Source organism: Cervus elaphus, chromosome 15 (assembly GCF_910594005.1).
Source record: "Cervus elaphus chromosome 15, mCerEla1.1, whole genome shotgun sequence".
In the NCBI taxonomy this organism is placed as follows: Eukaryota; Metazoa; Chordata; class Mammalia; order Artiodactyla; family Cervidae; genus Cervus; species Cervus elaphus.
The window spans coordinates 13,934,210-13,957,669 of NC_057829.1; the positions used below are offsets into that span (position 1 = coordinate 13,934,210).

General features: G+C 42.6%; 1 long non-coding RNA gene across 1 annotated transcript in view; it reads right to left on the reverse strand.

Annotated features, from left to right (window-relative positions):
* Positions 1–516: 516 nt before the first annotated feature.
* The window catches only part of LOC122709379, a 30,266-nt gene continuing 7,322 nt past the window's right edge, over positions 517–23,460 (reverse strand). Inside the window, exon 3 of the long non-coding RNA XR_006345495.1 lies at positions 517–576. This is a non-coding gene — a long non-coding RNA (uncharacterized LOC122709379). The remainder of the gene's footprint in view (positions 577–23,460) is intronic.

The following is a 23,460-nucleotide window of genomic DNA, read 5'->3' on the forward strand; positions in this document are numbered from 1 at the left end:
GGTCAAACAGGAGATGGCAAGAGTGAACGTCAACATTTTAGGAACCAGCAAACTAAAATGGACTGGAAGTGGGTGAGTTTAACTCAGATGACCATCATATCTACTACTGTGGGCAAGAATACCTTAGAATAAATGGAGTAGCCCTCATAGTCAACAAAAGAGTTGTAGTTGAAATGTAGTACTTGGATACAATCTGGAAAACAACAGAATGATCTCTATTCATTTCCAAGGCAAACCATTCAATATCACAGTAATCCAAGTCTATGCCCCAACTAGTAATGCTGAAGAAGCTGAAGTTGAACGGTTCTATGAAGAACTACAAGACCTTCTAGAACTAACACCCAGAAAAGATGTCTTTTTCATTATAGGGGACTGGAATGTAAAAGTAGGAAGTCAAGAAATACCTGGTGCTGCTGTTGCTAAGTCACTTCAGTCGTGTCCGATTCTGTGCAACCCCACAGACGGCAGTCCACCAGGCTCCTCTGTCCCTGGGATTCTCCAGGCAAGAATACTGGAGTGGCTTGCCATTTTCTTCTCCAGGGGATCTTCCCGACCTAAGGATCGAACCCAGGTCTTCTGTGAAAGGCAAATAAGAAAAGGAAAGATATACACATTTAAATGCAGGGTTCCAAAGAATACCAAGGAGAGATTAGAAAGCCTTCCTCACTGGTCAGTGCAAAGAAATAAAGGAAAACAATAGGATGGGAAAGACTAGAGGTCTCTTCAAGAAAATTAAAGATACCCAGGGAACATTTCATGCAAAGATGGGCTCAATAAAGGGCAGAAATGGTATGGACATAAGAGAAGCAGAAAATATTAAGAAGAGGTGAAGAAAAAAAAAAAAAAAAGAAGAGGTGGCAAGAATACACAGAAGAACTACACAAAAAAGATCTTCATGACCCAGAGTATCACGATGGTATGATCACTCACCTAGAGCCAGATATCCTGGAGTGCAAAGGCAAGTAGGCCTTAGGAAGCATCACTATGAACACAGCTAGTGGAGGTGATGGAATTCCAGCTGAGCTATTTCAAATCCTAAAAGATGATGCTATAAAAATGCTGCACTTGATATGCCAGCAAATTTGGAAAACTCAGCAGTGGCCACAGGACTGGAAAAGGTCAGTTTTCATTCAAATCCCAAAGAAAGGCAATGCCCAAAAAATGCTCAAACTACTGCACAATTGCACTCATCTCACATGCTAGTAAAATAATGCTTAAAACTCTCCAAGCCAGGCTTCAACAGTACATGAACCATGAGCTTCCAGATATTCAAGCTGGTTTTAGAAAAGGCAGAGGAAGCAGAGATCAAATTGCCAACATCTGTTGGATCATTGAAAAAGCAAGAGAGTTCCAGAAAAACATCTACTTTTGCTTTATTGACTATGCCAAAGCCTTTGTGTGGATCACAACAAACTGTGGAAAATTCTTCAAGAGATGGGAATACCAGACCACCTGACCTGCCTCTTGAGAAATGTGTAAGCAGGTCAGGAAGCAACAATTAGAACTGGACATGGAACAACAGACTGGTTCCAAATTGGGAAAGGAGTATGTCAAGGCTGTATATTGTCACCCTGCTTATTTAACTTATATGCAGAGTACATCATGAGAAACACTGGGTTAGATGAAGCACAAGCTGGAATCAAGCTTGCCAGGAGAAATATCAATAACCTCAGATATGCAGATGACACCCTTATGGCAGAACGTGAAGAAGAATTAAAGAGCCTCTTGATGAAGGTGAAAGAGGAGAGTGAAAAAGCTGGCTTAAAACTCAGCATTCAGAAAACTAAGATCATGGCATCTGGTCCCATCACTTCATGGCAAATAGATGGGGAAACAGTGGAAACAGTGACAGACTTTATTTTGGGGGGCTCAAAATCACTACAGTTGGTGACTGCAGCCATGAAATTAAAAGACACTTGTTCCTTGGAAGAAAAGTTATGACCAATCTAGACATTATATTAAAGAGCAGAGACATTACTTTGCCAACAAAGGTCCGTCTAGTCAAAGCTATGGTTTTTCCAGCAGTCATGTATGGATGTGAGAGTTGGACTATAAAGAAAACTGAGAACTGAAGAATTGATGCTTTTGAACTGTGGTGTTGGAGAAGACTCTTGAGAGTCCCTTGGACTGCAAGGAGACCCAACCAGTCCATCCTAAAGGAAATCAGTCCTGAATATTCTTTGGAAGGACTGATGCTGAAGATGAAACTCCAATACTTTGGGCACCTCCTGTGAAGAACTGACTCACTGGAAAAGACCCTGATACTGGGAGAGACTGAAGGTGGGAGGAGAAGGTGACGACAGAGGATGAGATGGTTGGATGGCATCACCAACTCAATGGACATGAGTCTGAGGAAACTCTGGGAGTTGGTGATGGACAGGGAGGCCTGGCGTGCTGCAGTCCATTGGGGTCGCAGAGTCAGACATGACTAAGTGACTAAACTGAACTGAACTGAACTTGCACAGAAACAGTACTTAAATCTTCAAAATATTAACTGTCTTGCTTTTAACTCTTCTCTGTGAGCAAATCCCTACAACACTGACTTCAGTACAACAGTGACTCCAAACAGCCCACTGGTCTCTAACAGAATGCTACTTCCAAAGTTGCTTAATATTATAAGAAATAATCGATATATCATTTGCTATTTATTAACTCCTTAAGTGAGTCAAGTCCTATAATAAGCACTAAGTACATTACCACATTAAATTCTCACAATCATTCTGAAATGGGCATTATGATCTTTATTTGACCGAAAAAAGACATTGGAAACTGAGGCAGAAGAGTTCAACGAACTCTCCCAAAGCCACATACCCCAGGAGCAGCAAGGCTGAAAAGTGCGAGCCTGTGTTTCTCTGACTCAAAGCATGCGCATTATCTCCACTATGTTATACTAGAGACAGAGAGATTTGGTGTTCTGTCATCATGTCAAACTTACTGCCAAGAACCCCAGAATGTATGGGTCTTGCAATAAAGACACTTCCAGTATACTGTTTGTAACTCTCTTATTTTCTACACCCCTCATGTATACACATACACATCCTAAAAGTAAGCCATTGTGAAAAAAGAAATTTAAAGAGGATTTCTTGAGACCAACAGATACTGTTAAATGACTACAGACAGCAAAGAGCTCTAAATTCTATCACTATTCTCTATGCTATTTACCTGCAGACAGCCTAAAGACAACCGAAGAACTCAAAGGGAACTACTTGAAAGTTCACAAGGAGCTCTGATAAACTTTTGCCCAAAGCACTTACTGATCATTAAACACTGGAAGCATTCACATACACATATATGCATAAAAAATTGAAAAAAATGTATAAAGACAATGAAATTTTTATCATACGTTCCTTAGCTTCCTTACCCAGAAAACAGACCAAGAGATTCTATTTCAATTTCACAGCTGCCAGCACTTTGAAGACTGGACTGTTCAGAGAATAAACCACACCTGTTGGATTGTTTCGGTCATTCCAATCACCAGCTAATACAGTAATGAAAAGTAACATTCTCCTTCTTGGCCTACCTGAGGTGTTCAACAACGTCAACAGCTTGCCAGAATAATGACATACTGCTCACATGGGGGCGGCATTGTAAATGCGCTGGTCACTGGGTTGTAACCCACCACAGTTCTCTACATCTGCACATAGTGAGACACTCTGGTCCATACTTTGTGCTCCGTGGGGAGAAAAATGCCACAAGGAGGGGTTTTTAGCATGCAAAGGCATCTTCAAATGTCAGAAAATAAGTGAGCTATACTTTCATTTTTACAGTGTTTTCCTGGAACTGCTATAGAACAGTTAAGGACAGTAATCTTTAAAGTACCCCTACTCTCTTCTCATGGGCTTCCCTGGTGGCTCAGATGGTAAAGAATCCCCGACCAGGAAGATTCCACATGCCACAGAGCAACTAAGCCCGTACACCACAACTACTGAGCCTGTGCTCTAGAGCCCAGGGATCGCCAACTACTGAGCCCACATGCCAAAATTATTGAAGCCTGAGAGCCCTAGAACCTGTGCTCCACAGCCAGAAAAGCCACTGCAATGGAAGTAGTCCCTGCTCACTGGAACTAGAGAAAAGCCCGACCAGCAACAAAGACCCAGGGCAGCCAATAAATAAATAAATAAAATTACTTTTTAGAAGCTTTTTTAAGTGTTATTATAAACCCATGATGATGTTATCTTTTTTAAAAATGTAGATATATGTTCTAACTCTGTCCACTGACAAAGTCCCCAAACAAGGACCAACCTCTGGCACCAGAATATCACCACTCAATACCATTTTCTCTTGAGAGAAAACTAAGCTCCTGGAGAAATGGCTGATTCCAGGGCTGGAAATGGTAAAAGCTGTCTGGAACATATTGTCATACTAGAAACAAATAAATTACTGGAGACAGACGACCATTCAAAAATCCCCAGGGTCAAAGAAGAAAGATTTTAATTAACATGAATCAGAATTTCCTGCAATGAATTAAAATACATCAAGGATATTTAATTCTATGAGTTCACTGAAAAAAAAAACATTTAATTTTGAAAGATGCTAGGTAACTAACACATTATTTTGAATATATGAATATAGTATATGAAGGCAAAAAAATACAGCATTAAGTCCAAGTTACCTATATGAAGTGTAATATAACTATTTAGTATAGATACTCCCTTTATGAAAATATTTCAGCTCATAAATAAAGGCTAAATGGTAAATTAGAGTGTTATCATTTTGTAACTTGTAAAAAGTTAGTAGAATCTAAGGAGGATTGGGCTTCCCCGGTGACTCAGCAGTAAAGAATCCGCCTGCCAATGCAAGAGACGCAGGCTCAATCCCTGGGTGGGGAAAATCCCCTGGAGGAGGGGACGGCAACACATGTCAGTATTCTTGCCTGGAAAATGCCATGGACAGAGAAGCCTGGCAGGCTACAGTCCATAGGGTCGCAAAGAATCGGAAACAATTGAAGTGATTGAGCATGCACCCACACAAGGAGGATTACTCATGTCCGCTAACCACATCCACAAGTGAAACGAGAAGAGGTGTGTCTCATGGGTTTGGGACAGGAGAGCAGGTACCCGCACTACTGTGAAGCAGTGCAGACACAAATCAGACATGGATTTCACCAAGCTTATAGTCCTAAAGGATAGGTAAAGTATCTGCCGGTCAATGCACAAGATGCAAGAAACAAGGGTTCAATCCCTGGATCAGGAAGATCCTCTGGAGGAGGAAATGGCAACCAGCTCAAGTACAAACTCTGGGATAATCTCAGGGACAGAGGAGACTGAAGGGCTAGAGTCTGTGGGGTCACAAAGTCAGATGCAACTGAGCACACAGGAATGAATAGTCCTACCTGCCAACTGCTAGAAAATAGAGGGGAAAGGGGAACACATCAAAATTAACCAAAGGGAAACAATCAACAAGATCCGTGCTGTGGAAAACGATACAGATCATGTAACCTAGTTTTTCAAGAGGTAAGCAATACATTACAAAAGAAGAGAGACAGAAAGAGACTGACAGGGACTTCTTTGGCAGTCCAGTGGTTAAGAATTTCCCTTGCAATGCAGGGGATTCAGGTTCAATCCCTGGTCAGGGAAATAAGATCCCACATGCCATGGAGTAACTAAACCTGCATGCTGCAACCACTGAACCCACCCACCACAACTAGAGAGTCCCTGTGCCACAATGAAAGATCCCACACGATCCAACTAAGAACCAACACAGTCAAATGAATAAATAAAAGAAAGAGAGAGAGAGAGAGCTACAGATGAAAAGAGAAAACCTGAACTGGGGTCCTCCTATTTCAGAAAATGGGAACCTCATTCTTCCAGTTCCCAAGACAAAAGCCTTGGAGTCACTGTTAATTCTCTTCATTCTTCCGCCTCCACCTGCAGCCTGTCAGTGACTCCCCTCTGCTCTATGTCCTCAGAATCTGAGCTCCCCTCACCCCATCCCCCACCACTGCTCTGGTCAAAGCCCCTAGGGCCCCTCACCTGCATCCAAGGGGAACCTCTAACCAGCCCCCTTTTTCTCACCCTGAACTCTGACGCCTACCATCAAGACAGCAGCCAGGCTGAGAATTTTCAAGTACAAGTCAGATTCTGACACAGCTCAAAGTCTTCACGGCTGTGGCACATGGTCTCATCCACAGTCCAAGTATAGTTCTTAAAACATCCCAAGGCCCTCAGCAATCTGGCTCCTTCTTGCCACCTGCTCACCTCCCCCTTGCTCCTCAGGCTCTGGCCACCCTGACCTCCTTGAGTTTCTCAAAAAGATCAGGCAGCCCCTCCTTGGAGACTCGCGCTTGCTCTTTCCTGTGTCTAGAGCCATCTTCCCTCAGATCTCCTCGACCCTCCTTTCTTTGCAGATCTGAGCTCCAGAGTTAACCATTCCTTCATGAGTCCTACCCTTATCACACCTGCTCTCCATCTACCTGCCCAGTTTTGCACTGGTAAATTATTTTTTAATGTCTTTATTTTATTTTTGGCTACGCTGGGTCTCTGTTGCTCTGCGTGGGTCTTCTGTAGTGGCAGCAAGCCGGGGCTGCTCTTCCATTGGCTTCTCATTGCAGTGGCTTTTCTTACTGAGGAGCATGGCTTCAGTAGTTCGGTACATGGGCTCTAGTTGCTCCGTAGCATGCAGGATCTTCCCAGATTAAGGACTGAACCCATGTCCCCTGCATTGGCAAGCAGACTCTTATCCACTGTACCACGAAGGAAGTCCTAAATTAGTTTTTGATGTCTATCTCCCTCCATTAGAAGGAACGAAAACAGGGACTTTTTTCAATGCTACATGCACAGTGCTTAGAATGGTAACTGACTCATAGTAGGGCTTCAGAAATGTTAGTTGAATAGAAGCATCAATTGACAAAAATAAATAGAGTACAAATATTTGATCTGGGGACTTCTAAAAATCATTTTGGTTCAAGTTCTGCAGAGACTGTCTTGAGTGACTCTGGACAGACCCTTCCTTCCTAGGAGGTAGAATTTACCTTCATCAATTACAACACTCCTCTCTACCAGAATGCTTTCCAGCTCGCTGTTCTTAAATCATTTAAAATAAGTTCATCTATGGTTACCCTGCAGTCATTTTCTATAGGATAACGATTTTTCCATTTTATTTTTGGCCTGATCAGAACTGCCATTCTGGGACTTCCCTGGTGGTCCAGTGGGTGGGAGTCCACCTTCCAACGCAGGGGACACAGGTTCAATCCCTGGTCAGGGATGATCCCACACGCCATAGAGCAACTGAGCCCACACACTCTGGAGTCCATGCGCCACAACTAAGACCCAAAGCAGCCAAAAATAAATAAATAGTAATTTTTTAAAAAAAGAACTGCCTTCCTTTAGCTCCTCTGATACAGTAAGAAAAACTACAAGATATTTTGGTAATTCAGTCACTTTCTGACATGATTCTGAACTGATTGTCACTTAGATCCAGGCCTGCAGGTTTACCTTCATCTAATTAAAACTTCATTAATTGAATTAGGTTGGGATAAGGATAGGGAATAACAAATCTGAGTCCATATTAGATCTGTTTCTTTTACTTTAACCTTTGTTTTCTATTGCTTTTGCTACAAGTTAATCACTAAAGGGATGCTGTCTATTTTAAAATTTACATGATGGCCCATCTCTGAGAAGCCCCCCCATGCCTGAAGGTTAAACTAAAATACCTTTGTTCAGCTCAAAGGAAACATCCCGATCTAGCCCACCTGTGAATGGCTGCAGGAAAGAAGAAATTAACACACCTCCTCCCCAGTCAGGCCAAAATTAGAACATCTTTGCAACAACTTTTACTGGTCTTCTTACTTTACCTCCTCACCTCCCCCTCCATCCAGACCCCAGCAAGACAGTTCTCTAGGACCCTAGCAGCCTGCCATCTTAGAGGACTTTATTTACTAAAATGCAGTTCTCTGGGTTTCCCAGGTGGCTCAGCGGGTAAAGAATCCATCTGCAACGAAAGTGACACAGGTACAATCCCTGGGTCGAGAAGATCCCTCGCAAGAAGGCAGGACAACCCACTCCAGTATTCTTGCCTGAAGAACCCCATGGACAGAGGAGCCTGGTGGGCTACAGTCCAGAGGGTCGCAAAGAGTTGGACACCACTGGAGAGACTGAGCACACACACTCAGTAAGGATCCACTGAGCACTGGATCAGTTAGGATGTGTTTGGCTTCAAGTAACAGTAAATCCAAATGAAAGGGGTTTAAACAATAACAGCGCAGGCCCTCGTTATATGAAACTCAGAGGTGGGGAAATTCCCGAGTGGGTTGACAGAGAGACTCACTGATCCCATATTTTAAGTGCAAGAGAAAGCTACTGGAGGATTTTCAAAACATTTTCTAAAGTGCTTGCAATTTTGACTGTTCTTTCTGGCTGCTGTACAGACATTGTATGCAGTGGTGGTGGGGGGAGTGTGGCAACAGAGGAAAAAATGGTGAGGTTTTTGCCATAATTCAGGGGCAAAGATGGCAGCTCAAGTTTGAGGTGCTTATTGAAAATCTCCATGGATATGTGAAGTAGGCAATCGGATATGAGTGTTCAGAGTTCAGTGGAGAAGACGGGCTAGAGACACAAAGTTGGTTCTGATCAGTACATAGACTGTATCTAATGCTAGGTAACTGGGTGAGAGCACCTGGAAAGAGGTGAATAGATGGCGAAGGGTATAGAATAGATATTTGGGGCATTCAGACACTTCCAGTTTAAGCAGAGGAAGAGGCCAGCCACAGGGATGGAGTAGGACAATGGTACAGAAGGATGAAGACAGAAGAGTCATGGAACCCCAGCAGAGAACACTCCATAATGAAGGTCTGGTCAGGACTTCCCTGGCCATTCAGTGATTAAGACTCCATGCTCCCAATGCAGACACACGGGTTCAAGTACTGGTCAGGGAACTAAATCCCACATGCTGCGCAGCCAAAAAAATAAAAATAAAAATGAAGGTCTGGTCAACTGAGCCAATAACAATTGAGAAGTAAGATAAAAAAGGACAGAGCAATGATCACCAGACTTGACAACGCATAACCATTGGTAGCCTTGAGAAAAGAAATCCTGGCAGAGAAGTGGGGGGAAAAGATAAGTAGAGTGGGCTGAGAACAAAAAAGGATATGAAATGAGTCACAGTAGACCTGTGCTTTCCAATATGGTAGCACTAGCCACATGTAGCTAATTAACTTAAAAATTCACTCCTTGGGTACACTAGCCACATTTCAAATGCTTGACAGCCACATGAGACTAGTAGCCACCAAATTAGACAATGCAGAGATAGAGTATTCCCATCATCTCAGAAAGTTCTATTGGATAGCACTGCTATGACAATAATTTTATTACATGGATATAGATGCACCTGTAGGGTAAATTCCACAGCACTGGCAGTGGGGTTGGGCAAAGACTCACAGGTTTTTGTCTTGAGCAAATGAGTGGAGAGGGTGCATTTCTTGGAATAGAGAAGCTGGGATAACAGGTTGTGGGGAAATCAGATGTTCTATCTGGGATGTAGTAAGTTTGAGATGGACTTCCCTGAGGGCTAAGCGGGTAAAGAATCCTCCTGCAATGCAGGAGCCACAGGAGACTTGCATCCTAGCAAATACAACCAGTGAAACCCATGGTGGATTTCTGACCCCTATAACTGTTTTTTTTTTTTTTTTTGGCTGCCCTGTGCCACAGGTGGGGTCTAAAATACCAGTCTGATATATAACTCCCTTGCTTAAAATGGTGTTTTCCAACTCCTATAAGACAGCAAATACATTCCCTAACTTGACCTACAAGGCATCCCTATTTGGGCCTGGCCTGCCACTCAAGCCTTTCCTTTAGGATTCCATACCCTCTGCCTCCTTTAGGCCTTTGCATATTCTATTTCCCTATCTGGAACATCCTTCCCAACCCCCACCCTTTATCTTCCCTGGCTGACTCTTACTCCTCCTTCAGGCCCCATCTGGGATGCTTCCTCTGGCAAATTTCCCAGACCCCTAGACCAGTTAGACGCTTCTGCATAAAGGGGACCTAGATACCCCCACCTAAGGCACCATCTAATCGTCTAATCGCCATCTCCACTTCCAGGCACCAAGGGCTCTAGAACACAACTTGCCTAGCACAGCACCTGACATGCAGGAATGTTTGAAAGACAGCAGTTAAAAATGAAATAGATATCATTCACTCCAACTAATAAAAATAAATGAAAAAAAATGAAATAGATATCATTCGAAATGGCTTAAGTGGTTCAGTTAGGATATATGGGAGACTGGAGAGATCCTTAAGAAACTCTTCCAAGTCAGTTTTATCTTTTTCATATTTATTTGGCAGTGTCAGCTTAGTCACAGCACGCGGGATCTTCGTTGTGTCATTGCGGGTCTTTCGTTGCCGTGCAGGGAGTCTCTTGTTGTGGTGCCAGAGCTCCAGAGTCAGAGGGATTCAGTAGCTCCATGGCATGTGGGATCTTAGTTCCCTGACCAGGGATCAAACCTGAGTCCCTTGCATTGCAAGGCGGATTCTTAACCACTAAAGCACCAGGGAAGTTCCCCAAGTCAGTTTTAGTCCCTGGGAACATACTCATTCTCCCTGACACACAGGCAGAGGGCAGGACCAGGTTGCAGTTCCATGCTCAGTTTTGCTGAGGTATTTGAAATAGACCACCATCTAGTCTTGAACTCTTGTATTTCTATAAGAATCTGTCTTGTTTTTTAGAGGTGATCACTTCAGTAAGGGCTTCCCAGGTGGCTCAGATTGTAAAGAATCTGCCTGCAATGCAAAAGACCCCAGTTTGATCCCTGGATCAAGAAGATCCCCTGGGGATGGGAATGGCTACCCATTCTAATTTTCTTGCCTGGAGAATTCCATGGACAGAGGAACCTGGGGAGCTGTAGTCATGGGGTTGCAAAGAATCGGACATGACCAAGCAACTTTCACACATTCATACACACACACACACACACCTCAGTAAATGTTCATGGGAAATGCTGGGCTTCCTTTCTGTTGGTCTTGTAGCAGTGTTTTTCTGCAAGTTATTGGTCAACTGTTTTTTTCTTTCCCTTTCCCTTGTAATGTCTTTGTATAGAACTTTCTCTGGTTCATTTTTGATAATTCATCTCCCTTGAGGTGTTTTCTGAACCAGCACTTTGCAGAAGGTTCACTTGGAGGAGGGCCCAGGGCTACTCAAGGCTTTAATGTGTAATTATTTCTTTTGCATTTTGAAAAATTAAATTGAGAGAATATATGAAATATAAAATGTATATGTAAGATTAAAGAAAGAAAATAGAACAAAGATCAGTGTATCTGAAACTCAGGTAACAAAATCAGGTGCTATCTCCATCTTTGGGGCCCTTGCAGGGCGCCCACCCTAAAGCAACATAATCCTAAATGTGTGCTTACTAATCCCTGTTATTCTTCACAGATTTTCAGTGTCCTTTTTTATGTCTACACATTCTATTAAATAGTATCATATATACTTGGGCTTTCAAAGACGCAGTTTTATGCTTTATATTATCTTCTGTGATTTGCTTTTTTTTGAATGATGTGTCTTCTAACCATTGGAAGGGATAGAACCCATGCCCCTTGAAGGGCAAAGTCTTAATCGCTAGAACACCAAGAAAGTCCCTGATATGATTTTCTTAGTCAACATCATACTTGAGAGATGGCTCCATGCTGGAGGTGGTGGTGACTGACACTTGTTACACTCCCTTCAGAATGGCATTCCATTCTACTGACTGTACACAACTGATTTCTCCATTCTTCTGTTGAAGGACCTTTGTGTTGTCCCATACTCTGCGATGTTATCCATCTAGACTGCCTAGAACAAAATCACCTGGTCCCTGGGACTCCTTTCCAAGAGTCCCACGGGCTATGCTTCTTGGAGAGGAACTGCTGGGATCTGGGACAGGCCCCAAGTCTACCCCACCCTGCACATTGGTTTCCAATGTTACTGTACTGACAATGCTCTAACTCTCAGAGATGGCTCACTGTTCTATGTCCTTCACATCTTTCATATTTTTGTCATTCTCACCAACAGTGAGTGGACAGTGGGAGACATGGGAGAAACTCCCCACACTCCTTTTCTCCACCAAACTATCTTCTATGTGACTTGAGTGTGTGGTTCCTTATTCGTACTCACTCATTTTTTTCCCTGTAGAGAAGGTGGTTGCATTTCATTCCTGATCTCACAAGAGAGGTGTCTGCATTTTGGACTGCAGGATGTCCATTCATTCTGCAGCCCATTCTGCAGCCTCCCTCTTCTGGCCCTGTGGATGGCTCCTCTTCTACTTGATTGGTTTGGCATTTCAGCTCTCCCTAGTTTACTTGAAGACCATATTTGTTCTTATCTGGTTTTGGAAAGAGAAGGAAATGCCAACTGAGAGTCACTATTATTAAATGGAAAGACTCCAAGACACTGTTTTTTGGCTTTTTTTTTTTTTTTTTTACTATGCTGTGTCTTTGTTGCTGTGCATGGCTAGTTGCAGTGAGTGAGGGCTACTCTTTATTGTGGTGCACGGGCTTCTAGCTTCTCTTGTTATGGAGCATGGGCTCTAGGTGCACAGGTTACAGTAATTGTGCCACATGGAATCCTCCCAGACCAGGGATCCAACCTGTGTCCCCTGCATTGGCAGGTGGATTCTTAACCACTGCACCACCAGAGAAGTCCCTCCAAGACTCTTAAAAGCATCAGTTTCTCAGACCAGTCCTAGGTCCCCTGCACTAGGTATTTCCAGATGAGACCCTGAGTATCTGTATGTTTAAAAAAATCTCTCCAGGTTTTGGCCACAGCAATCAGAGCAGAAAAAGAAGTAAAAGGAATCCAGATAGAAAAAGAAGTGAAACTCTTGCTGTTTGCAGATGACATGATCCTCTACCATAGAAAACCCTAAAGACTCTACCAGAAAATTACTAGAGCTAATCAACGGATATAGTAAAGTTGCAAGATATAAAATTAATACACAGAATCCCTTGCATTCCTATACACTAACAATGAGAAAACAGAAAGAGAAATTAAGAAAACAATACCATTCACCATTGCAACAAAAAGAATAAAATACTTAGGAGTATATCTACCTAAAGAAACAAAAGACCTATACATAGAAAACTATAAAACACTGATGAAAGAAATCAAAGAGGACACAAACAGATGGATTTTGTGTTCATGGATTGGAAGAATCAATATTGTCAAAATGACTATACTACCCAAAGCAATTTATAGATTCAAGCTACCAATGGTATTTTTCACAGAACTAGAACAAATAATTTCACAATTTGTATGGAAATACAAAAAACCTCAAATAGCCAAAGTAATCTTGAGAAAGAAGAATGGAACTGGAGGAATCAACCTGCCTGACTTCAGACTATATTACAAAGCCACAGTCATCAAGACAGTATGGTACTGGCACAAAGACAGAAATATAGATCAATGGAACAGAATAGAAAGCCCAGAGATAAATCCACGAACCTATGGACACCTTATCTTCGACAAAGGAGGCAAGGATATACAATGGAAAAAAGACAACCTCTTTAACAAGTGGTGCTGGGAAAACTGGTCAACCACTTGTAAAAGAATGAAACTAGAACACTTTCTAACACCATACACAAAAATAAACTCAAAATGGATTAAAGATCTAAATGTAAGAACAGAAACTATAAAACTCCTAGAGGAGAACATAGGCAAAACACTCTCCGACATAAATCACAGCAGGATCCTCTATGACCCACCTCCCAGAATATTGGAAATAAAAGCACAAATAAACAAATGGGACCTAATGAAACTTAAAAGCTTTTGCACAACAAAGGAAACTATAAGCAAGGTGAAAAGACAGCCCTCAGATTGGCAGAAAATAATAGCAAACAAAGCAACAAAGGATTAACCTCAAAAATATACAAGCAACTCCTGCAGCTCAATTCCAGAAAAATAAATGACCCAATCAAGAAATGGGCCAAAGAACTAAACAAACATTTCTCCAAAGAAGACAGACAGATGGCTAACAAACACATGAAAAGATGCTCAACATCACTCATTATCAGAGAAATGCAAATCAAAACCACAATGAGGTACCATTACACGCCAGTCAGGATGGCTGCTATCCAAAAGTCTACAAGCAATAAATGCTGGAGAGGGTGTGGAGAAAAGGGAACCCTCCTACATTGTTGGTGGGAATGCAAACTAGTACAGCCATTATGGAGAACAGTGTGGAGATTTCTTTAAAAACTGGAAATAGAACTGCCATATGACCCAGCAATCCCACTTCTGGGCATACACACCGAGGAAACCAGATCTGAAAGAGACACATGCACCCCAATGTTCATCGCAGCACTGTTTATAATGGCCAGGACATGGAGGCAACCTAGATGCCCATCAGCAGATGAATGGATAAGGAAGCTGTGGTACATATACACCATGGAATATTACTCAGCCATTAAAAGAATTCATTTGAATCAGTTCTAATGAGATGGATGAAACTGGAGCCCATTATACAGAGTGAAGTAAGCCAGAAAGATAAAGACCAATACAGTATACTAACACATACATATGGAATTTAGAAAGATAGCAATGATAACCCTATATGCAAATCAGAAAAAGAGACACAGATGTACAGAACAGACTTCGGGACTCTGTGGGAGAAGGCGAGGGTGGGATGTTTTGAGAGAACAGCATCGAAACATGTATATTATCTAGGGTGAAACAGATCACCAGCCCAGGTTGGATGTGTGAGACAAGTGCTTGGGCCTGGTGCACTGGGAAGACCCAGAGGGATCAGGTGGAGAGGGAGGTGGGAGGGGGGATCGGGATGGGGAATACATGTAAATCCATGACTGATTCATGCCAATGTATGACAAAAACCACTACAATATTGTAAAGTAATTAGCCACCAACTAATAAAAATAAATGGAAAAAAAAAATCTCTCCAGGTGAGATTCCTTGGCAGTCTAGTGGTTATGACTCTGTGCTTTTTCTGCTGAGGGCATGGGTTCAATCCCTGCTTGGGGAACTAAGAGCCCAAAAGCTGTGTTGCCAAATAATAATAATAAAGTGATGCCAAAAATAAAAAAACCCTCCAGGTGATTTAAGTAGAAAGTCATGTACAACAGATTTGACACAGAAAAGACTTTCTACCTAAGTCTTATTCTTCTTATAATTTTTTACCTGAGAACCAATCTTTTACAAGAACTAATCTGTTAGGACATTCCCAGATTTCTTTTTTCTTTTTATATGAAATTTGTCTCTTACTTAATAATTCTTCAACAATTGTGCTTGATCTGTATTTGGCCTGAGAGATAAACATTCAATTTTATTTACTCAAATGATTAGGTTTCCCTTATAAATTAGCTTGTTAATGACTTGGTCTCTTTGTTACATTTGTTTCCTGGCAACATGGGAGTCTTCCACATGTTGATTTGCTTACCTAAAGGATGCAATGAAAAATTTTTTAAATTTTATTTATTTACTTTTGGCTGTGCTGGATCTTTGCTGCTGCACAGGCTTTTTTTCTAGTTGTGGTGATCTGGGGCTACTCTCTTGTGGTCCATGGGCTTTTCTTGTTGTAGAATCCAGGCTCTAGGGTACATGGGGGCTTCAGTAGTTGCAGCTAACGGGTTCTAGAGCACAGGCAGGCTCAACAGTTGTGGCACACAGGCTTAAGTGGTTCTGAGACATGTGGGATCTTCCTGGATTAGGGATTGAACCCGTGTCTCCTGCATTGGCAGGCCGATTCTTTCCCACTGAGCTGCCAGGAAAGCCTCTGAAATATTAAAGTCCAGTGGCTGCCTGGCACCACCTTGGTTTCCCATCCTTGTGTACTGGAGAGGCTGGCCCTGTGAACCCATGGCTGCTTGTACTAGCTGAGTTTGTGAGAACTGAAATCTCAGCCTGTGTCAGGCATCAGACTAAGTGCTTAGCTTTTGGTGTCCCATCAGTTTATCTCTAATTCCTCCTAGAAAGGCAAGAAGTGCCTATCAAAGGAAATATATTCCTAAAGATGTAAACATTTCTTTAAGTATCAATGCCTTCACTTTCTCTGGGCTCAGTTCCTGGAAACAATCACCAGGATCTTTGAATTTCCAGTTACAACAAAACAAATCCTGAAAGTGACTCCAGAGTAGGTAAACTGGAGTTTTCTTTGACTGTTGTTGGCTTTTGGCTTTGTTTCTTATGAAAAACAGTAGTCTCCTGATATCCTCAATGGATCGATCCCAGGACCCCACAAATAACAAAATGTGTGGCGGCTCAAGTCCCTTTTATAAAATGACACAGTAAGCCAGCCGGTTGTCTCTAAGAGCTCTGCCTCTGAGGATTCACCCAATTTATTACGATTGGCTGAACCTGCTGATTCAGGACCGAAGGATATGGAGGGTCAACCATATATACACTTGATTTTTTCTCCTCTGGGATGGACACTCAATTATACAATTACCTATCTTTGCTTATATATATACTCTACTTTTAAAATTAATTTTATTTCTCTATTCATTCATTTTTGGCCATGCTGGATCTTGGTTGTGGCAAGCCAGTGCTACTGTTCATTGCCGTGCATGAGTTTCTTGTTGTGGTGGCTTATCTTGTTGCAGAACATGGGTTCAATAGCTGTGGTACATGGGCTTAGTTGCTCAGCAGCACATGGAATCTTCCCAGACCAGGGATCAAACCTGTCACCTACGCTTGAAGGTGAATTCTTAACCACTGGACCACCAGGGAAGTCCTACCTTTCTTTCCGATGTAAAACCTAAGAGACAGTTAATGGCCCACAAAATGAAATGTCACTTAGTAAATACTTTTCTAATTCCGGTTTACACTACTTTGGTCAAGGCAGTGTGTGTGTGCGTGTGTGTGTGTGTGTGTGTGTGTGTGTGTGTGTGGAGAGAGAGAGAGAGAGAGTGAGCTATTTTTGAACTGGTAGAAAGGACATTGTTTGCGTGCTAAGTCGCTTTAGTTGTGTCTGACTCTTTGCGACCCCATGGACTGTGACCTTCCAGGTTCCTCTGTCCATGGAATTCTGCAGGGAAGAATACTGGAGTGGGTTGCCATGCCCTCCTCCAGGAGGTCTTCCCGACCCAGGGATCTCTTAAGTCTCCTGCATTGGCAAGTGGATTCTTTACCACTAGCACCACCTGGGAAGCCCAGAAAAAGTATTAAACATGGTAAAAATAGTAAAATTTACTTTTGCAGCTAGGGTAAATCCCAAGTCTTTTCTCCTCTCATGCTACCCCTAGGATGCCAGAGGCAGAAACTAGCACTCCTACTGTGGGAACTACCATTGCCTGGCATTTTCTGCCACCCAGATTAAGGAGGAGCCTCATGATGCTTGGGACAAAACACAGAAATGACTGTTTGATTTGGAGAGTATTCTGAACAGATGGCCACATTGCCTGTGAATTATGTCAATGTTATTACCTCTCTTTTTATTTTCTTTTTGTCTGTGCCTTGAAGCATGCAGGTTCTTAGTTCCTCAAGAAGGGATCAAACCAACATTTACTGTGATGGGAATGTGGAGTCTTCACTGGACTGCCAGGGAAGTTCCAGTCTCTTTTTATTCTTTTCTCTCATTTCTATCTGTCTATCAGCTATCTCCCTCTCTCTTTTTTTTTTTTTTTTAAATACTTACTTGGCTGCACCAGATCTTAGTTGCAGTATGTGGGATCTTTAATTGCAGCATGCCAACTCTTAGTTGCAGCATGTGGGATCTAGTTCCCTGACCAAGGAACAAACCCGGGCCCCCTGCATTGGGAAAGCAGAGTCTTAGCCACTGAACCACCCTGGAAGTCCCTCTCTATTTCATATCCTAGAGTTTTTAATCTGTTTCTATGAGAACTGAAAAAGAGTAACAGGATTTTGGTTTTCACGTAATAACTCAAGAAGTTGAACTTGAAAGCTAAAAGTACGTTTCTGGTTCTGTGAAGTATCTGCCCTTGACTATTTTTGTTTCTATTTTCCTTTTTTAATCTCTATTACGTATTACTGTTGATTGTAGAAAATCAGTAAAAATGAAGTGTTAAGCAGTAGAAAAAAGTGGAAGTTGCCTGAAATCACCCAATGCTTAAATTTTCTCATCCTCCTCTGCCTCCTCCTCCTTCATATCTGCCTCTTTTTTTTTTCCCCTGCATCTTTTTAGTAATATTAATATTAAGAATACCAGACAGATGCACAGGAATGTAAGTACTGCCTTTTCCTCCCAAATATCACATGGTCCCCTTGAGAGATCACTGGTACAGCTAAGGACACTCTGTTTTGAACCATCCCCTGTCCAATTTTATGCCGAACTAGAGTAAGGTGAATGTGACAAACCAATGCAAAAAAAAAAAATCATGAGAAAAATATCAACATTTTAAATAAAAATAAAATCAACATTACTGATTGTTTCTTTAGCTTCAAATTCCACTTTGGCTTAGCATGGGACTGATTCTTCTTTATTTCAAATGTTGATATTTTATTCATTGTGAAATTTTTGCATTAATTTTTATTTTTAAAAAGACTACATTAAAATATTGTCTGGATTACAGGCATCTGGGGCACTCCTTTAAATGTTATGTCCACACCTGCCTCACCCTAGTCCCCACCCAATTCAGAAACCTCTATAATGAGATCTACAGCACTGGAGTGCTTGGTCTGAGTTGCCTGCTGGTCTCTGAGTCATAGCATGTGGCAGTCCCCCATTTTCTGGGACTGTTGTAAAGCAGGAAATCAAGAAGACCGAGGAAAGAAGAAAGCAATCCAGAATTCCCCTTGGGGTTCCTGTTTGTAACTCGAGGTCCAGTTTTTTTCCCTACTTGAATTAAGTTATCTAATCTTTTTTCCTAGAGGAGCAACTGATGGACCAAAATGGTCACTGAGCAATGTCAGGAATAATCCTGGAAGCAAGCCACATGTTCCCAACCAATTTGTGGGGATGAACAAGAGGGCTTTCATGGGACTTCCCTGGTGGTCCAGTGGTTAAGACTCAGTACTTGCACTACTAAGGGCCCAGATCCAATCCTTGGTCAGGGAATTAAGATCTCACAAGACTTGAGGCACAGTCGAAAAAAAAAAGAAGGCGGCGGCGGCTTCTGTGCCACAATCCAATACCAGTCACTGGGAACCACTCGATGGTTTGCTTTTTTAACCAAAACACTCTTATGGGATAGTCAAATAGCACTAACATTTTGGCACCACTTGTCAAGAAAAATTAGGTGTCAAGCAAAGACGTTTACAGCATATAGGTCATTAGCGAGGTATAAAGCAAAAGAAGTGTGTTATTAGATTTGTGAAAGTGAGACAGTCTCCAAATAAGTACCATCTGCTCCCTAGCCCACTGCCTGCCAGGTTCCTGCTCAGTGGAAGGCCAGCCACAAAGAGTTTTAGCTCCCACCAAAGGGCCGCTTTGAGCACCCGAGTTTTCTGTGTGGCCACTAGGGGGAGGGAGTGAGGTATTCTGGGGCTCTTGGGTACCAAGGATGCCTGCCTGCATTCCAGATGGGTCCATGGTTTTCTGTCATTTTTCCTGCAGTTCTTGACTCCTCTCCATGTGTGTTGTTGTCGTTGTTGTTGTTTTTAAAGATTTTTTTTTATGTGGACCATTTGCAAAGTCTTTATTGAATTTGTTACAATATTGCTTCTGTTTCATGATTTTTCACCTGAGAGGTATATGAAATCTTAGCACCATATAGGGATCAAACCTGTACTGCCTGCATCGAAAAGTGAAATCTGGACTGCCAGGGAAGTCCCTCCTTGTATGCTTTTATTTGCTCTGATGGGTTTTGCTTGTTCCTGTCTCTGCATTTTCTTGTGCCTTGCATTTCTCTCTTCCTTTCTGCATATCTCAGGCCTTGACTGCTGCACATCCCAGCATTGTGCTTCCTGCTGCCCCTACCCCAGCTGCCTCTGCAGGCTTCCGGCCCCTCCAGAGACCCAGTGAGTGCAGCCCTGGGCCTTCTGTATGTTCAGTTCAGTTCAGTCACTCAGTCGTGTCGGACTCTTTGCGACCCCATGGGCTGCAGCATGCTAGGCTTCCCTGTCCATCACCAACTCCCAGAGGTTGCTCAAACTCATGTCCATTGAGTCGGTGATGCCATCCAACCATCTCATCCTCTGTCATCCCCTTCTCCTCCTGCTTTCAACCTTTGCCAGCATCAGGGTCTTTTCCAGTGAGTCAGTTCTTCACAGGAGGTGCCCAAAGTATTGGAGCTTCAGCTTCAGCATCAGTCCTTCCAATAAATATTCAGGACTGATGTTCTTTAGGATGGACTGGTTTGATCTCCTTCCAGTCCAAGCGACTCTCAAGAGTCTTCTCCAATACCACAGTTCAAAAGCGTCAATTCTTCGGTGCTCAGCTTTCTTTATGGCTCAACTCTCACATCCATACATGACTACTGGAAAAACCATAGCCTTGACTAGACAGACCTTTGTCAGCAAAGTAATGTCTCTGTTTTTTAATATGCTGTCTAGGTTTGTCATAGCTTTTCTTCCAAGGAGTGAACGTCTTTTAATTTCATGGCTGCAGTCACCATCTGCAGTGATTTTGGAAATCAAAAAACAGTCTCTCAAAAAAAAAAAAAAAAAAAAACAGTCTCTCACTGTTTCCACTGTTTCTCCATCTATTTGCCATGAAGTGATGGGACCAGATGCCATGATCTTTGTGTTCTGAATGTTGAGTTTTAAGCCAGCTTTTTCACTCTCTTTCATTTTCACCAAGAGGCTCTTTAGTTCTTCTTTGCTTTCTGTCATCTACATATCTGAGGTTATTGATGTTTCTCCTGGAAATCTTGATTCCAGCTTGTGCTTCGTACAGCCTGGCATTTCACATGGTGTACTCTGCATAGAAGTTAAATAAGCTGGGTGACAAAATACAGCCTTGATGTACTCCTTTCCCAATTTGGAACCAGTCTGTTGTTCCATGTCCAGTTCTAACTGTTTGTTCTTGACCTGCACACAGTTTTCTCAGAAGGCAGGTCAGGTGGTCTGGCATTCCCATCTCTTGAAGAATTTTCCACAGTTTGTTGTGATCCATACTGTCAAAGGCTTTGGCATAATCAATAAAGCAGAAGTAGATGTTTTTCTGGAATTCTCTTTCTTTTTCAATGATTCAATGGATGTTGGCAATTTGATCTTTGGTTCCTCTGCCTTTTCTAAATCCAGCTTGAACATCTGGAAGTTCACAGTTCATGTACTGTTAAAGCTTCATTTGGACAATTTTGAGCATTACTTTGCTAACATGTGAGGTAAGTTCAATTGTGCGGTAGTTTGAACATCTTTGGCATTGCCTTTCTTTGGAATTGGAATGAAAACTGACCTTTTCTAGTCCTGTGGCCATTGCTGAGTTTTCAAAATTTGCTGGCATATTCAGTGCAGCACTTTCACAGCATCATCTTTTAGGATTTAAAATAGTGCAGCTGGAATTCCATCACTTCCACTATCTTTGTTTGTAGTGATGCTTCCTAAGGCCTACTTGACTTTGGACTCCAGGATGTCTGGCTCTAGGTGAGTGATCATACCATTGTGGTTATCTGGGTCATTGAAGATCTTTTTTGTATTGTTTTTCTGTGTATTCTTGCCACCTCTTCTTAATATTTTCTGCTTCTGTTAGGTCCCTACCATTTCTGTCCTTTATTGTGTCCATCTTTGCATGAAATGTTCCTTTGGTATCTCTAATTTTCCTGAAGAGATATCTAGTCTTTCCATTCTATTATTTTCCTCTATTTCTTTGCATTGATCACTTAGGAGGGCTTTCTTATCTCTCTTTGCTGTTCTTTGGAACTCTGCATTCAGATGGGTATATCTTTCCTTTCCTCCTTTGCCTCTAGCGTCTCTTCTTTTCTCAGCTATTTGTAAGGCCTCCTCAGACAACCATTTTGCCTTTTTGCATTTCTTTTTCTTGGGGATGGACTGCCTCCTGTACAATGTCATGAACCTCTTTCCATAGTTTTTCAGGTACTCTCTCAGTTCTGTGTGTGGCCTTCTGTATGTGGCTTGACTTTGAGGACTTGTGGGTGACTCCCTAGTTAAGGCTGAGGCTCATTTTCAGACACATTTAGAAACTAGAGAGTCAGTTTGGGACATCACCCAATGGGTTGTGAAAGACTTCTCCAGTTTCAGGAGACAGGCCAAAAGAGCCTTCTTGACTCAGATGTGACTTTTCTGGAAAGATTTTTATGAACATATCTTTTGGGAGTTGCCTCTTGGAGGCCAGCCATGTGGTATTTTCAAAAGGCTACTCTGTTGCTCTGGCCCTCTATTCACAATCTGGCCATTTTCCAAGCACTTGCTACATTTCTATGCAGACATTTCTAAACTGCTCAGTTCATGGTGATTGACTCAATGTCTTAAAGAAAGTGGAGCTCCAAGAATAAAATGGTACTAGGCACTGGCTGCCAGTGCACAATAAGAAACTGGCCCAGGCCATGGATCCTCAAGCAGAACAGCGTTTAAGTCACTCAGTCCTTCTTAACATGTTATTTCATTAAAAGCCCTGCCCTCACCATGGCTTGAGGACTTAGGCCTCTTCTAAGCCAGAATCAGAGGTGTTGAGTTCTTGGGTCATGGGAGTCTTCCAGTATGCCTAGCCCTCTTCTTGTATTTCTGTTCCAAGACTGGCTTCTCTACTCTCTGGTCTGCTGAGTGGTGACAGTCCTCACCCCACTTACTCACATCTGTAATCCTGAGGGTTTTCTGATGATCTCCTTTAGCTGGTGTTTATGCTTCTTTGTCAGCTGTAGGTGTCCTGTCATGGGCTCCTTATCTGATACTTGTTCTGCGTCCCTCACACATTGAGACTACAGAGAGCAGCCACTCAACCCAAGAGCTCCCCAGTTGCTCACTGAGGCCGAGGAATCTGATGCTTCCCAGGGACCCAACGCTCTGGCAAAATTAGGAGAGAGAAGCAGCTCAGTAAGAGAAACACTGTGAACTGGAGGTGACTGGTGCCTCTTCTGGTCTGTTTCTGGTCCCACCTCTAGGAAGCTGCACCCAGATCACAGAAGGTGTTTCCATGGTGATGACATACAACCCTAAACTCTTGTTTCTGTATCATGTCCAGCTCCTCACACCCCCATCCCTAATTCAGTGCTCAGATGTCTATGTGCAATAAGGCAGAATACGAAGAAGTGGGGCTACAAAGGTCCTGGGGAAGGAGTGGCCAGGGTGCTTTTGACAGGAGGCAGAAGGCCTCTGAGGTCAGGAGCTATGAGCCTATGGTCCAAGGCTGTGTAGCATCTGAGAGGTCAAGGATTGGGGGTTTAAGGTGACTTGGGAACATGAGTGGGATGCCCATGAGAGGAAGCCCAGAGGTTCATGGAGACATAAAAAGCAGAGATCTAGGACCAGCTAGTGGGGAGTCAAGGTGGGGGAGAGAAAAGCTCATCCTAAGGAAGGCCTTCTCCATTGTAGAGCAGTCCTAGAATAGGCCACCAGGCCCTGGATACGTGCGGGCAGACTCCTGATCATTCCTGTAAGCAAACTGTCCAGAGGGCTCAGACACTAAGTCGGGTGAGGAAAGAGGCTCTTTGTAAATGTTTTAAATCTTAGTTATGTATCACATAG